Source organism: Pinus tabuliformis, chromosome 2_1, assembly GCF_031772625.1.
Source record: "Pinus tabuliformis cultivar Carrire ecotype Pingquan chromosome 2_1, CPIR1, whole genome shotgun sequence".
NCBI classification, from domain to species: Eukaryota; Viridiplantae; Streptophyta; class Pinopsida; order Pinales; family Pinaceae; genus Pinus; species Pinus tabuliformis.
The window spans coordinates 529,502,430-529,518,752 of NC_142299.1; the positions used below are offsets into that span (position 1 = coordinate 529,502,430).

Here is a 16,323-nt window from a genome sequence, read left to right on the forward strand (position 1 = left end):
GCCGCCTCTGAGCCTCATTTCCCGAATCAAAGACGTGAAGTCAAAATTATTGGGGAGGGAGGGATGGAATCCTGTTTACTCATATGCTGCCTATGAGCCTCGTTGCCTGAATTGAAGACACAAAGTCGAAATCGTTGGGAGTGATGGGTTAGGGTTTAATAACTCTTCTTTCCCAACTACCTTTCTATGATCCAACGACTAAACACTTTCCAATCATCTAACATATAATCTAACAGGGCACGAGGATGAAAAGTGGACAAGAGGAAAGTTCTTTTCAGAGGGGAACGCCTTATGACATAATAACCAACATTTAAAAAAATTTATCCATACTTAATGCATAAGAAAATCTAAACAGTAAAAAATAATTACCCAAAAAAGGGAGTTGATGTTGCATCAACAATTTCCAAAATTGACATTAAAATCACTAACATTTAAAAAGAATGTTCATATTTAATACATAACAAAATTTAAAGTGCAAAAATATGCTCCTAGAAAAGGTTGATGTTGCATTAACAGTTCTTAAAATCGACATGAAAATCATGATTTGTTGCGACCTCTAAAATACGAAAACTCAATTTAGTTCATGTTAAGTTGGTAACTTTGTTATGTTCCTTCAGTGTCTCTGAAGTGAAATATTTGGGTCATGTTGTTAGTCATGACGGTGTATGTGTGGATCAAAAGAAAGTTGAAACAATAAAGAATTGGCCACATCCTAAAACTCTTAAAATTTTAAGGGTTTTTATGATATCAATGGTTACTATAGAAAGTTTGCTAAGAACTATGGTAATATTGCAGCACCCCTCATGACCTTGCTTAAAAAATGCTTTCAATTGGAATGAAGTAGTGATTGGGTCTTCTAGGATTTCAATATTGTTAGGTGTACCACCCCAGTACTCAATCTACCTAATTTTAATAAGGATTTTATTTTGGCAAAGGCATAGTTGTAGTGGTTGATGCAGCCTAAGCCGCACATACCCACAGTATGCATATAAAATGCATGTCGTATACATGTCCCATGAATTTTAATATTCTTGTTTAGTAAAACCTTCCATAACCCAAGGTTTGACTTTCTTTAATTAAATGTTTAAGCGGAAGCTAATAAATCACATGTTAATTAGATTATACCTGCAGATCTTCTTACTGTCCGATTCACGACAAACCTGAACAATCACCGTCAACCATGTGTCACATAGCTTACGTATTTATTTCAACACTTGACTTTTCTGCGCCCCAAATCTCCACTGTCGATCTATCCCGTCCGATCCAACGGCTATCACGTCACCCACTCGCCAATTAGCTTAGACGATCTCCATCGTCGATCAATCCCGCATGATCCAACGGCTATCGTGAAATCTCACATGAATTCTTGCACGACTGATATCAGACTGAGAATGCACAAGAAAAGTGGTTTTCTCGTGCTATCTGACATCCGCTAAGGTTAATCACGTGGAATTGAGGAATACCATTTACAGCATTTAGGGCACACGAGATACCACTTACCACTTGCAAAGACCACTCCATCCTTCTACTAACACGTGGTTTTAATTCGATCCATTCACTTCTTGACTTTATTTTGTGCGACTTAATCCTAGTTGTCTATCTCCCTCACTCTCGTTCGTTGATTTGATTGATCCAATGATTATGCTTCGCTGCTACATTCTTCTGCATCTCACTGTGTAATAGTCTTCTTGCTTCTTTGTCTGTGTAATTATTCTCGCCTTACGGTCTTCAATTGTTCTGATCCCGATCTTTAGCTCCGTTATTTCACTCCTTCGCACCTTTACATTTCCTTCATAAATCCTTAGGTTTTAGGAAACCTTGCAGTTATACCTTCGCTGTAACATTAAAGGTTTTCTCCAATACTATCTGTGTGCAAGCCCATAACACTCCTCTCTGCACTTCGTCTCTGGTTCTGCACACCTGCAAACCTATGTTACGCAGATTTATTCTAATCCACACACAATTTATAATTCAATTACTCAATCCACACTTGCACAATTTAGAATTAAAATCTTTGTGTATATATAACAAATAATTACATAATGAGTCTCTCTCTCTCTCTCTGGCCTAATTTTCTAATCAGTGGCCTTTTTCTTTCTTGCCCGTAGGCTTACAGTCAAACCCTATCTGATCTGTGAACTCCAAATATCTAACTAACTAACTAACTAACTAACTCTCTTCTATGCCTTTTAGGCTTACATTTATACAAAGGTTTTGTAACCCATTCCTTGGTTTAGAATGATAACCTTCTCAACAAAATACTAAATCTCTTCTTTATCTCTAGGGATCCTCTATAATCCACAAAATCATCAACTAATTCCTAATCTAAGCTTTTACAATTAATTTCCAAACCTATCAATCCCTATGAACTCTCGACTGTCATAATTCTCTCATGTTCTCCAACATTCGAGAACATTTACAAAATCCTCTCAATATTTAATTAGTTCCTATTCCAAATCACTCAAAACATTAATAATTACATTAATTTGATACATAGGAATCCAACTTCCTTGAGAACACAATACCCCCTAAGTTAAATAGAATTAATGAAATTGTTGAGCTGGATGCTCCTGCATCAGTGGTGATGCAAGAGGGACAATATTTTGGTTTTACTAGCAAATAACTCTACGAAAATCACTTGGGAAAATCCACTTTTGAAAAATAAATGATGCCTATTTTCACGTTATGGATATATGACACCCATACCTACTTGATCAATGTTTCTAGATTAAAATTGATGATTGTAGCCTAAAATACTTCATGGAGCAAAGGGTTTCAACCCCCTAGCATAAAAAAATGGGCCACCAAAATGCTCAAATATGACTATGAGATAAAATATAAAAAGAGAAAGGAAAATGTGGTACCAATATTTCTCTATCAAAAATATGAAAAGGAAATATCCATCTTTTCACTCTCCTTCATATTAACTAACTAGTTCAATGATATCTACAAATAATGGTTTCTCAATGCCAAGTTTGCTCGCTTGATTTAACAACTTTAAATGGTGCATCATGCATATTAGGGCTACACTTAACACACTAAAGAGATTCACTATAGGTATTATTTGTATTTGACCAACTAATCCAACGTTAAATCAACAATGTTATCTAAACTCCATGCTTCTCCAATATCATGTCATTTCAACTTTCATAAAAAAATAGGAAAGGATAAAACACTCATTTTTCTAGGAAGGCATGAAGAAGAAAATCCACAATTTTGTGGAAGAATGTGACCTTTACCAATGACACATGGGAAAAAAAAATCAAAACTCCAAGTGAACTACAAGCTTCACCTATTTCATTAGGTGTAAGGACTCACATTCCATGGACTTCCTTTTGGGGTTACCTAAATATGGCAATAAATTTTTCATCATGGTTGTGGTTGATAACCTTTCTAAATATGGGCATTCTGTGTTATCTAACACCCCTTTAAATCATCCATGGTCACTCAAGTCTTCATGGATAATATCTTTAAACTCCATGGTATGGTGTGTCAAACCATGACCCCACTTTCACTAGCAACTTCTCACAAGAATGAATTTGTAATTAGAGCTTACCACCCTTCATTTGATGGTTAGAGTGAAGCTATCAAAAAGTGTTTGGAATCATATGTGAGGTTTTTTAATTCATAATGGAAATCCAAATGGGTTCTATAGTTACCTTTTTGAGGTGCCACATCAAAATAGTCTATTGGAAGAGCACCTAGAATAAGAAAACCAAGGTAGGGATACAAAACCATTAACATTGATGTGAAATACATTGTTCAATATTTATGGGTTGGAAAACATGCCATTTGTAAATATCTCCTTAGAACCATGTGTTTTATATTTTTTCCTGCCCGTATTGTGATGTATAAGATTTTCTAATACAAAAGATGGTATAACTTTGATGTATTGGTGAGTGTTGACATCATGATCTTGGATGGAGTGGATGTATTATCCTCTTGAAACCTAAATCTAGGGATTTAGTCAAATCAATGGAAAACAAATAACAAAACTTTCATGTAATCAAAATATGTGGTGTGAGGTTATTGAGAAGTGTGGGGGATTTCAAGTGTAGGAGGATAACACAAAGTGTTAAAGGAAATAATAAAGTAAAATTCATTTGAGGATTGGGGCATGCCACTAATAATGAGGTTAAAGGTTTAAATTTTTATCTAGGAATCACTTTCCGCAATGACATAAAGTAGCATTATGTAGTTATTATTAGGGACTCTACCATTATCATGATATCAATGAGCTAAGGAGAGTTCAATTGGTACCCACCTTGTATCTTATTTTTTACAACATGGTGTTATTCATCCAGGCCTTTGATCATGCTCAATAATTTTAAGTTAGACAAAGAGAAACTCTAATATGGTCTATTGAATGGCTTACTAATACACCTCATAGAAAGAAGGAACCCTTATAACATGGATACAAGAGAAGGGGTGATCTCACAATGCCTCAGTTCCAAGATCATAGTAAAGGATCAAGGGGAGGTGGATGTCCTCTCCTTAACAAGTAATGGATTATAATAGATGGTGGTTGGAAAATTACAAATTAAGGGATTGAGGTGTTTTACGAAACTCCATTTGAGTCATTCAAGTCATCTACTCATTGCATTTAAGCTGTTAATTTTGATCTATATGAAGGCCTCTTACATTGTAATTACTTGGAAGACATAAATGTATCCATACTTTTGTACTTTCCACAAGATATGTTAATGGGATACACATTGAATGAACCTCTTCCCTTTTATATCGCCTTATAACTAGAATGGTTCTCATTTCCTCTACTAGGCCTTTCATTCTAGTATACTATTGAATATAAGATTGACTAACTCTCTATAAATTGTTTGCTCGACCCTAGTTTTGAATCCATTAGATGGTTGTGGAGTGATGCAATTATTGTCGACAATAATGGGGGATGTGCATAAGTTCAAAATGAGTTTTTATGTGGCCACTGGGCTAGCCAATTCAAAATTTCTAAATGGAGAGAGAAAGTTGATTAAAAAATTAATGCCATTGCCAAGAAACAAGCATGCCTCTATATGGGAAAAAGGGGCTACAGATACCCTTTTTGTGCTAAAAAAAAATAAATTAACGAGTTTATTGTCCATGCTTTTGATGTTGACATCGTATGTCTCTCTCCTGAGATGCTTGCCACGAATTTTTCCAACCATCAATCCATGGAATACTCTTAAGATCAACTATCACATGTGTGAAAGAGGTAGACATTAGATCTATTTAATTCACTATTTAGTATATGAAATATTTACTTTTATTAACTTAGTTTAGTTAAACTTTATACTTGCAAATTTGCAAGTGTGATAGCTCAATCTGTTTTGAATATATACATGGTAGTGAAGTTGATCCTTCTACATTTAATATACGTAATAGATGTACTTTGGTTGTATGAGTAAAGTCATAACCAAATTTATTTGGTTGTATGAGTAAAGTCATAACCAAATTTATTAATAAATAGAAATATTTGTAACTGCTTTGAAAAGATTATTGAGGCATGCAAGGTGTTCAAATTCGTGAATTTTTATCTAATTAGCGAGTTGCATCATTGTTAATGCAAACGAATGCAAGCTATGACATCTCTTTTAGCAGGTATCATGTAATTGTGGAATGTAAATTGCAACAATGTTTTTTCTATGAATCATAGAATTACGGATGCCACTTATCTATCCATAAATGAGTTCTCAATGTCATTATAAATTCCAATGCTAAGTAGCTATGTATTCAAATTCCGAAAACTACATACTTGTATAAATATATAAATATTTGCATTGCGAAAGGTAAAATATTATATAGTTTTGGGTGACCACATTACAATAGCATATGTATCACTTCTAAGTAAATAATATTAACCATCAATTGCCTCTACCACATATATATATATATATGGATTTGAAATCCACTAAATTTTGTGACCATTGTATGGCCTTATATGGTTACTCTTTCATTAAAATTAAGGTTTGAATCTTTGCACCACCAAATTTGCAAGAGTGCTAAACTACTTTGAAGCAATTTAGCCAAAGTAAAAAGTATTTATCCAATGTTTCATTGCAAGTGGCCAAAGAAGCTTGGTCTCCTACATGTCTAATTTCAAGCTTGGAATATGCCTTGATTCAATGGGTTCACATTTCAAATCCATATGTATAATATTAAGTTAGATTGCATTATAGAAAATAACCTAGCTTTATCATCTCCATGATTTTTGTTTTCTTAAAATTGAAGAAATGAAAACTTTGTAAGAGACCATATTGTTAAAAAGATATACAATGCCCTCATCGAGAAATTTAGCAATGAAATAAATTGCTAATGAAATCTAAAATGTTGTTGCATATTGAAATAACTAATAGAGATCCAAATAATCTTGCCATTTTTTAGTACTTCCTTGCCTTCATTATTATTATTTGTAACATTGTTTTTTCATACATGAACTTTAAATTAATTGAGCACATTTCAAAAATAAATAGGCTAAAACCCATGTCTTTCAATCAAATACCCTAGTCACAAGTAAGGGCTCGCTTGTATTCCTTCAAATGGATCTATCAAAAGAACTACACTAAAAGAGCTTCACCAAGGTTGTTTTCATACACATTTCACAAATTGTCTCATTTCTTAAATATGCAATGGGTGTTATATCAAAACTCACCTTCTTATAAATTTGAGCAATGCTACAACACTCAGCCATATACAAAAAGAACATGCCAAAAGAACAAACATCTACAAGTTGATTATCCTCTTTATCATATAATTCAAAAGCCATGAATTTTCGAGTATCAGATATTGCAAATAGCATTTCCCATGGTATTGGCAAGGCCCAGATCTGCATTCATCAAGAAACTATTATTGTTATTCACAAAAATATTATCACAATTCAAATCTCTATATCACTAATAGTTAGTTAGACGTAATATGGGTCATATGGGGATTACCTCATTTGGGATTGAGTTGTGTTAGATGCACTATTACTTCCCCTTAAACTCCATATCCTCTTATAATGTGCATTGGGGGTGGCTCATTGCTTACCCCTTGAAGATAAATTCAAAATCTAACCTAGCCAATGTGTTATTCTCTCTATATTCATGAGTTCCTTATGGCTATCTCCATCTCCATCCTTTCCTCTTTTAAGTTGGTTAGTAAAATAAGTCATTATTTTTTCAACTTAAGGTCCACCACCAATAAATCCATTTCCTTTATTGGGATGATTCATAGAGGTGCTCTCCAACCAATGTAGTAGACTAAGTCAAATTACATAAAAATAAAAATAAAAAGGTTAATGTAATGTAAACATTTTAACTAGGTCAAAATAAGATAAAAATAACCCTATAAAAATACAATAAAAAAATGGTCATGGTATTGGTAACCCATGGTATTAACCCATGGTTTACATATGGAATGTATCCTATTTAAAGGATCCATATTTAAGATGGTGATCAGGTGCTCAGTATTTAGCTCAAAAATAAAAATTATTAGACTGGTTTGAAAACTATACGACTGCGTTCATCTCGTCAATATGATCGTAACGCAATTCGTTTCACCAAAAATGGAGTCCGGATGAGAGAGAAAAGGCATGTTGTTCGTTTTCCTAAATAACTAAAAAAATTGTAGAATGGGACAAAATGATGACATGGCAGGCCAATAAGCAAGGGGAATCTTCTTTAGTTTTCGTCCAATGGGTCTGTGACAAGTGTCACCTCCAAATTCTCCAGTTTGGTTGTGTAAAGGTGAAATTGCCTAGTTGGTTCCAAGGTGGAATTTGAATTGTTTTTATTTAAATATTATTAAATATTATATATAATTATTATTTATATTATATAGTTTTTAACTCTCTCTCTCTCTCTCTCTCTCTCTCTCTCTCTCTCTCTATATATATATATATATATATATATATATATATATATGATTAAATCCGAATTTTATATATGTTCAAATTTTTATTTAAATATTATTATATATTATATATAATTATTATTTATATTATAAATCCGCATGTATACACATTTCCAAAGTTTATGCCAAAATCCGCATAACAGATATAAGTCCAGAGTACGAATTTTATATATAACATGTATTTGGGATGGGCAGAGGCAGGTTTGAACTCATAAAGTCCCCCACCCAAACTCCATACCATACCATACCAACAAACCACCGCGGCGGGATTTGAAGAGCATAGCCACGGATTTGTATTTAAAGCACACAGTGTTGCGACGGCAAGAAAGGAGGGAGCCAGCCCTGTGGGCTAGCCCCCTCCCCATGCGACCACAAGTGCATGACCAATGGCCAACGAATGGATAAGCACTTAGTGTTGATCACGCTTAGCTTAAATTAATTCATTTTAAGCCTTAATTAAAACCACTTTAATTTCGGATTAAGTTGGTAGTGCACCAAATTTGGTGAAACTACTAATTTTGGCAGACTTGAGTCTCTCTAGATTTAGCGAGGTTTCCTAGGGAAAAATTGAATGCAGCATATCTTGAGAAATTTTCGACAAAATTGAGTTGAGAAAGAAGTGTTCCTGGTTAATTTGGACATTTTGAACACATTGGTGCAAATATCAAGAGCCGCAGAGCTTTGTAAACAACATTTTTTCCACACTGAGATAATACAGAGGCCCAAGCCATGAAAGCTGGACCAAGAAGATGTAGCCTAGGAGGGGTGAAATCCTTCATCAAAACACTGTGTTAATGTGTCTCTTTGATGGTTTTCTGCACTGTACATGTTTTCTATTCATTATTCGTTTTTGAAGCTATTTTTTTCATGAATGTCTTATTTAACTTAAGTAAATTTACTTGTTTGTAAGCACCAACAACTAAGAAAACCTCAGCACAAAAAGCAAGAAGCAAGGAAATGTTTATAAATATATAATATTTATTAGCACAACAAAACTAATCATACAAAAACATATCAAGTTGGTATCAGAGCCAAAGGTTGAATTGCTTGATTGCTTGAGTTTGTGCAATTAGGGTTTTAATGGTTGCAAAATTGTGATGCTTACAAGGTTAAAGTTGTAGAAAGGAGAATGGAAGATATTGGTTGCAACTCCTGAGGTAATGCCCAAAAGAATGAGAGCCAAAAGGCCACAATCTACACCAAGCAAAGTTCCAATTCTAGCTACACTTGAAGCTCCTCAATTTTTTCCTTCAACTAAGATTGAAGAGGTACAATCAATACAAATTTCTGAGCTTGAATCCATAACCATTATGTCTGGAGAAAGAGAGCCTGAAGGTTTCTCTTTAGAAGAGGAAGAATTTAAGAAAGCTTTCCATACTTTGACTGAGATGGTTAAAGTCCTCTATGAAGAGAGAAATACCAGAATGGTTGGAGAGAGTTCTAAACCTCCACATGTAGAAGGAAGCTCACAGGACAAAAAATATGAGAAGAAGGATTCCAAAGGGATGGTAGAAAGCCACCTCCATCTTCACCATCCTCATCATCTCTATCATCTCACACAACATCATCTTCCACTACCACCACTGAAATTGCCCATACTCATTCTAAAACCCCAAAAGGAAAAACTCCATTACTGAAATTAGACATAAAATTTGAACTTCCCATGTACAATGGAGAGGTGAATGTAGAAAATTTGGACAATTGGATTCGATAGTTGGAGGTATACTGTAGAATTCATAACCTTCATAAAGATCCAATTGGCTTCACTGAGGCTAGAAAGAGCTGCACTAGTTTGGTGGGAATCAAGACTCAAGAGGAAATGAGAATCCATGGTAAGATATCCATCACTTGGATTGAAATTTTTTATGCAATTAAAAGACAGTTTTATCCTTTAGCCTATATGCAAAAATCTATTATGAGTTGGCAGAATTTTAGGCAGCTTAAAGGCCAAACAATCCAAGATTAGACACAGGAGTTTAGGAAAAGGGCTTTGTTATTAGGAGTGAATTTGAACTCCCAAGACACACTATTGAAATATATTGGGGGTTTACATTCTTATTTGAAACATGTTATCCTTATGCTTAATCCAAATAATTTAGATGAGGTATGTGTGCAAGCCACGCACCTTGAATCTAGAGGAAAGAACACTTATGAAGAAAGTAGTAATAAAAAACCACCTAAGGGTAAGGAGAAAGAGAACGGAGTAAAATGGAAAGGGAAGAAAAATGCAAGTGTGAAGAAAGAAGTGGAGAAAGTTATCTGTAAACATTGTTCAAAAGAGGGACATAATGAGGATAACTACTGGAAATTGCATCCAAAAATGAGACCAAATAATTTCAACAATAAAGGGAAACAAAAAACTACTGCTATCACTCAAGAAGATTTAGGTTTTGAATCAGGTGACGAAAACAAAATTACTGTCATGGGAATCAAAGGAAAACAAGATATTGCAAGAACTAGCTCACAAAACTGTAACACTACTACTACTCTAGATGAAAAGAGACGAATTGAATTATTTCATGTATCTAAACATACCAAAATTGACACACTCTTCGATAGTGGGTCAAAAGAAAATCTAATACCTGAAGACTTAGTCAACAGATTGAATCTTGAAATTGTACCTCACCATAAACCATACCCTTTGGGATGGATAACAATAGACATGAGTTTACAAGTTACAAGAAAATGTTTGTTTAAGTTTGCTATCACTACAAATTTTGTTGAGGAAGTAGAGTTAGATGTGATACCGCTTGATATTTCAGGTGTGGAGTTGGGTAGTCCATATTTGTATGACTGGAAAGAAGTCTTTTACCTCCATGAAAATAAGTATCACTTGTTCAAGGATGGTTTGGGGTACATAGTGAGAGCCCATTGCAAAAACCTATTTCTTTGGTTAATGCAAGGGAGGCAAAAAGACTAGTGAATTCAAGTAAAATTTTAGTACTTCTCATGTTCAAGCAAAATGATGGTATTGTTTATGAAAATGTTGTTGCATGTAATGCAAGTTTCAATTTTTATTTGGTTGGCTTAGTTCATCAAAGTGATATGTATTTCAGGTTTTGAAATAATCATCCTTCAAGGCGAAAGAAACTTCACATGAAATATCTTTGCAACAAGAGGCTTCTCTTTATGATGTTATCATGTAAGGGTTGAAAAAATTGCAAAGTGTAGAGGCACCAATGCAATGCAAAATTTTGTTGAACACTGGGCTCATTCAATCATCCCTTACACCATGTTGTGCGTCGATAGTTATGGTGCCAAAGAGGAATGGAAATTATTTCAAGAAAGAGGACAAAAGGAATAGTTTTTTCCAAAGAAAATTTTAAAGGAAAGGTAAGTGTAAGAATATACATAACACCAAACAAGAATGGTTTGTATGGATTTTAATGCATGTTATTTGTATCACTTCTATTAAATACATGTATTTGAATTATGGCAAAAAAGAGTTCTTTCCTGAAGAAATTGTCCACTTGGGTGACATAAACATGTTTAGAAAGCTTTCTTAAGCACATGTCATCAATGAACGAAAATTGTTTGATGTTTTGAAGATATCAAAGTACAAGTTGGGTTTCATTTCTTTGATGCATTTGGGCCATGATATTGGAGGAGGTAAGTTGAGGGCAAGCCTCCTCAAGTTGGATGTCATTGTTGATTGTTCAACGCCCAATATCGTCATTTTGATAAGAAGTTTGTTGGGAGAAGCCCAATGTTGGAGAAGAGTTGTTGTTGACATTTCTTTTTTCAAATCTCATTGGCATGCATTGTCATGTGTGTTCAAAGTCTTCTAGTGGGTGGGCAAACAACAAGAGCCCTGTGTTGCTTCAAACCAAAAGATCAGTTCAATTCTTTTTTATGCTCTTTTAAACTTGAAAGGTTCATTTGAGTTTCAGGTTTATGCAAGTAACTTCACCATCTTATTTCATTCAAAGTATTTCCATGGTGTAAATTTTAAGTTGCAGTGATCCATGCACTTTCATTGGATGGATACTGGTCAAAAGGTTCACTTAGTTCGAAGGTGCAAAAGATGTCTAAGCAACAAGTTTATTGTTATGCCTTTTAGGCCTATTGGTTATGTATCTATTGTGTTTAGGCATCATTATGTTTTACATGAAAGTTATGTTAAGAAAATTTCATACTTTCAAGATATACAATTGGGCTTGAGTCAAGAAAACCAAGTAGTGAAATTTTTCATCCATTTGCATTATATTTTGCTATGTTGTCTTAGTAAAAAGGATATTATTTTTTATGGAGACATGGACACAACCATGAGGTTTTATGAACGACTGAAAACGCTGCAACAAACAGTGCAATATTAGTTTGAAAATGGAAAAAACAAGTACAAGTATTATGTCAATCACAGGTTTCAAGTCGACGGTGCAAACTGGTGTCAGTTTTGAAAAAAGAGGCTTCAAGTTGTTGAACAAGGAAAGAATGTTTAGATTTCACATTCTGAATGCTTTCCTACAGAATTTCTGAATCAGTTTCAACAAGACATCATCTGTGATAAAAGAAAGGGGTCTTCAAGGCAAGTGAATGTTGATTTCGTTAGAGAGGAGCTCAAAGAAGCAAATTTGTCAAAAGCGTATTGGATCAAGATTGGAAAGGTGAAGGAGTTGTACCCTTATCTACTTGTTAAATAACAGTATCTTTTAGAATCCAAAAAGCTTTTAGTGGGGAGGAATGATCAGGTGCTCAGTATTTAGCTGAAAAATAAAAGTCCTTAGATTGGATCGAAAATTGTACGGCTGCCTCCATCTCGTCAAGATAATCACAACGCAATTCGTTTCACCGAAAATGGAGTCTAGACGAGAGAGAAAATGCATGTTGTTCGTTTTCCTAAACAACTAAAGGAATTGTAGAATGGGACAAAATAATGACATGGCAATGCAATCAGCAAGGGGAATCTTTTTTACTTTTCACCCAACGAGGTTGTGACACCAGTTTGGTTGTGTGAAGGTGAAATTGCTAGTTAGCTCCAAGGTGGAATTTGAATTTGTTTATATATATATATTAAACATTAATTATTAAATCTGCATTTATACAAATTTCCAAACTTTATGTCAAAATCCACATAACACATATAAGTCCAAAGTACGAATTTTATATGGCAGATATATTTTATATGGTAAAAGTATATGGGATGGGTGTAGACACGTTTGAACACATAACCTCCCTCACTTGAACTCCATAACATATCAAAAGACCACCGTGACAAGATTTGAAAAGCATAGCCACGAATGAACACATAACCTCACCCACCTGAACTCCATACCATACCAACGAACCACCAGGATTTGAAAAGCATAGCCACGAATTTGTATTTAAAGCACGCAGTGTTGCCAACGATGGGGGAGGAGGGAGCCAGCCCTACAGGCCATAAGCACTTAGCACTAATCATGCTTAGCTTAAATTACTTCTCTTTAAGCCTTAATTAAACCCATTTTAATTCTGGATTAAGTTGGCAGCGGATTTGGCAGTGCATCAAATTTGGTGAAATTGCTAGTTTTGGCGAACTTAACTAGAGTCTCTCTAGATTTAGTGGGGTTTCCTAAGGAAAAATTGAATGTAGCATATCTTGAGCAGTTTTCGATCAAATTCCACATTGAGTTAATAGAGAGGCCTCAAATTCCACATTGAGTTAATAGAGAGGCCCAAATTGAATGTAGCATATCTTGAGCAATTTTCGATCAAATTCCACATTGAGTTAATAGAGAGGCCTCAAATTCCACATTGACTTAATAGAGAGGCCCAAGCCATGGAAGCTGGACCAAGGAGATGTAGCCCAAGAGGGGTGAACTACTTCATCAAAACACTGTATTAGTGTTAATACTGTGTTAGTGTTAATGTTTCTTTGATGGTTTGTTGCAATGTACATGTTTGTTGTTCATTATTAGTTTTTGTAGCTATTTTGCTCATAAATGTCTTCTTTAACTTGAGGAAATTTACTTGTTTGTGAACACCAACAAGGAAACAACACAAAAAGCAAAAAGCAAACCAACAAGGAAACAACACAAAAAGCAAAAAGCAAGCACATGTTTAAGAACCAAGCACATGTTTATAAATCCGTAATTTTTATTAGCACAACAAAACTAATCATACAACATTAAAACAACAAAACTAATCATACAAAAACAAATCAGATAGATTTATATTAACTTAAATTCTTCCTTAAAATAAACTACATTTGATATGAAAACCATAAATCAATACTATAGCATAACACTTCCATAACTAACATAACAAATAAATAAAATTCAATAATTTTTAAAAATGAATAATATATTTTTTAACATATAAAAAACTTAATCAAGAAATTAATTAACGTATTTTTTTACTACTTAAAAAATTATAATCAATAAATTAACTAATATATTTTTTAATATTTAATATATTATTTATTATAATTCTCCTAAATACTTTCATGAATGAAATACAAGTTGTGAGAACTTATTGGAAAAAACTTCAGGGGTAATTTTACAAACCAGCCTCAAGGGCTCTTAATTAACTATTAAAATAGAGAACCAACACCTCTTTCAAAAATAACTTGTCAATCTCCCCAACCATTACGTGCCATATGTCCCACATTATAACTATCTTCTACTTTCCTTCATTACATTCAATTTTAGCGGGCTCACTATATTCAACCTTCGTTTATCTAACAGATGGGAATTTATTTTATCTAGGTCGATCATAGCCAAGGATTACAATAGCATTCACATACCACCTTGACATGACTTTTCAATGCACAAATTATCTTTATTCTAGGGATCCGTTGATATGCATATTCCTCCTTTCAACTCCAAGACCCCAGCCACTCATCCATCCGAGGCTACTGCATCAATAACTCAAACTCCTACAAGCCTGTTCCTGGAATATGTCACAATTCTGAATGTTGGGGTCATCTTTCAAATAATTGCATAATCAACTTGAATATGGCGTTATAAGATGCAATATTCTTGGGTTTTATTTGCTAATTCAATACAACGTCAACTTTTTGTCAGTCCATGTCATAAACAAAATATATCACGCCCAAATTCCACAGACATTGGCAGATCCTATGATAAAGCGAATTGCCAACAAAATTCACAAATGAAGTGTGCGCACATCTTCATCCATCACATGCAATAACAGAAAAATCCCGATAAACTTGCGTAATTATAATCACTGAAAATCCCACAAATACATCCACTAATATCTAAATATCCTTTCCTAGCGTTTGTCATCATAAATATTTCCACCAACAATTCCTACACAGAAACACCTAACTCAATCTTAAAATAATTGGGAAGTCTAACGTGCATGTCCACTATCTACTCGATTCTACATCTGTGAGAAATGGGTCATTCAGAAGAGCTGCAGCAGAAGGCCTTACCGATGCAACTGCCACACATTTTTCAATAAATTGCCTTATTTCTTCACTGGTAACCTTTTCCAATGCCGCAGGCCTTAGACCAGAACTCACCTTCTTATAAATTTGAACAACGCTACTGCACTCACTGTAAGGAATCTCGAGAGTAACCATCTCCAGCAAGCACATGCCAAAGGAATAAACATCGACAAGCTCATTATAATCCTCCTCATACAATTCCGGCGCCATGAATTCTGGTGTACCAATAATAGCGTGCGCAGCATGATCTTTTTCCAGAGTAGCAGCAAGACCCAGATCCCCAATCTTAAGAATACCAGTATTGCCATTCACGAGAATGTTGCTGCAATTCAAATCTCTATGAATTATGCAAGGGGTGTGACTATGCAAATAATGCAACCCATTCAGTATCTGGCGTGCCCAGTTCTTCAGAGACTTCATGGAGACATGCCGGTGCTTCTGGCAGTAGTGCCTCAGGGTACCCGAGATGCAGACCTCAGTAATGAAATTCACATGCCCTGTTTTTCTGTCCAACCAGGCAGTGTAGAGCATAATCATGTTTTCATTCCTGAGAGACTTCAACAGATGGACTTCTGCATAGATCCTGTCAATGGAAACATCATCAAGATTTCGCAGAGACTCCTTGTTCCAAGCAACCTCAATACCATCTTCTTTATCAAAGGCTCTGTATACCGTCTTCATGGCGCCACGACCCAACACATCTTCATAGCGACCATACCTGCCAGTGGGATCCACTTCCACAAAGGTCTCCCTGTCCTTATCACTGGCGTCAGGCATTTTCCTCATCTTCCTATAAAGGAAAGGGGCAAGAAACAAACCCCAACCTAGAAGAAAGGAGATTTTCCCTGAATTCAGATGAAGTACAGATGGCAAAGACCAAACACTTTGCTTCCCTGGGGGTTACTGAAGATTCCAATAACATTTTTCGCTCCAGAGATGCTGAAAAGGCAAGCCACCAGAATAAAAAAGAAGCCGAGAACAGGGCAGGGTTATAAATCCACAAATTGGAAACCAATAATTAGATTTCACAAAAGGTAACACGATATAAA

General features: G+C 34.8%; 1 pseudogene; it reads right to left on the reverse strand.

Annotated features, from left to right (window-relative positions):
* Positions 1-15,092: 15,092 nt before the first annotated feature.
* On the reverse strand, positions 15,093-16,060 carry LOC149201321 (putative serine/threonine-protein kinase WNK11 pseudogene; annotated as a pseudogene).
* Positions 16,061-16,323: the final 263 nt, after the last annotated feature.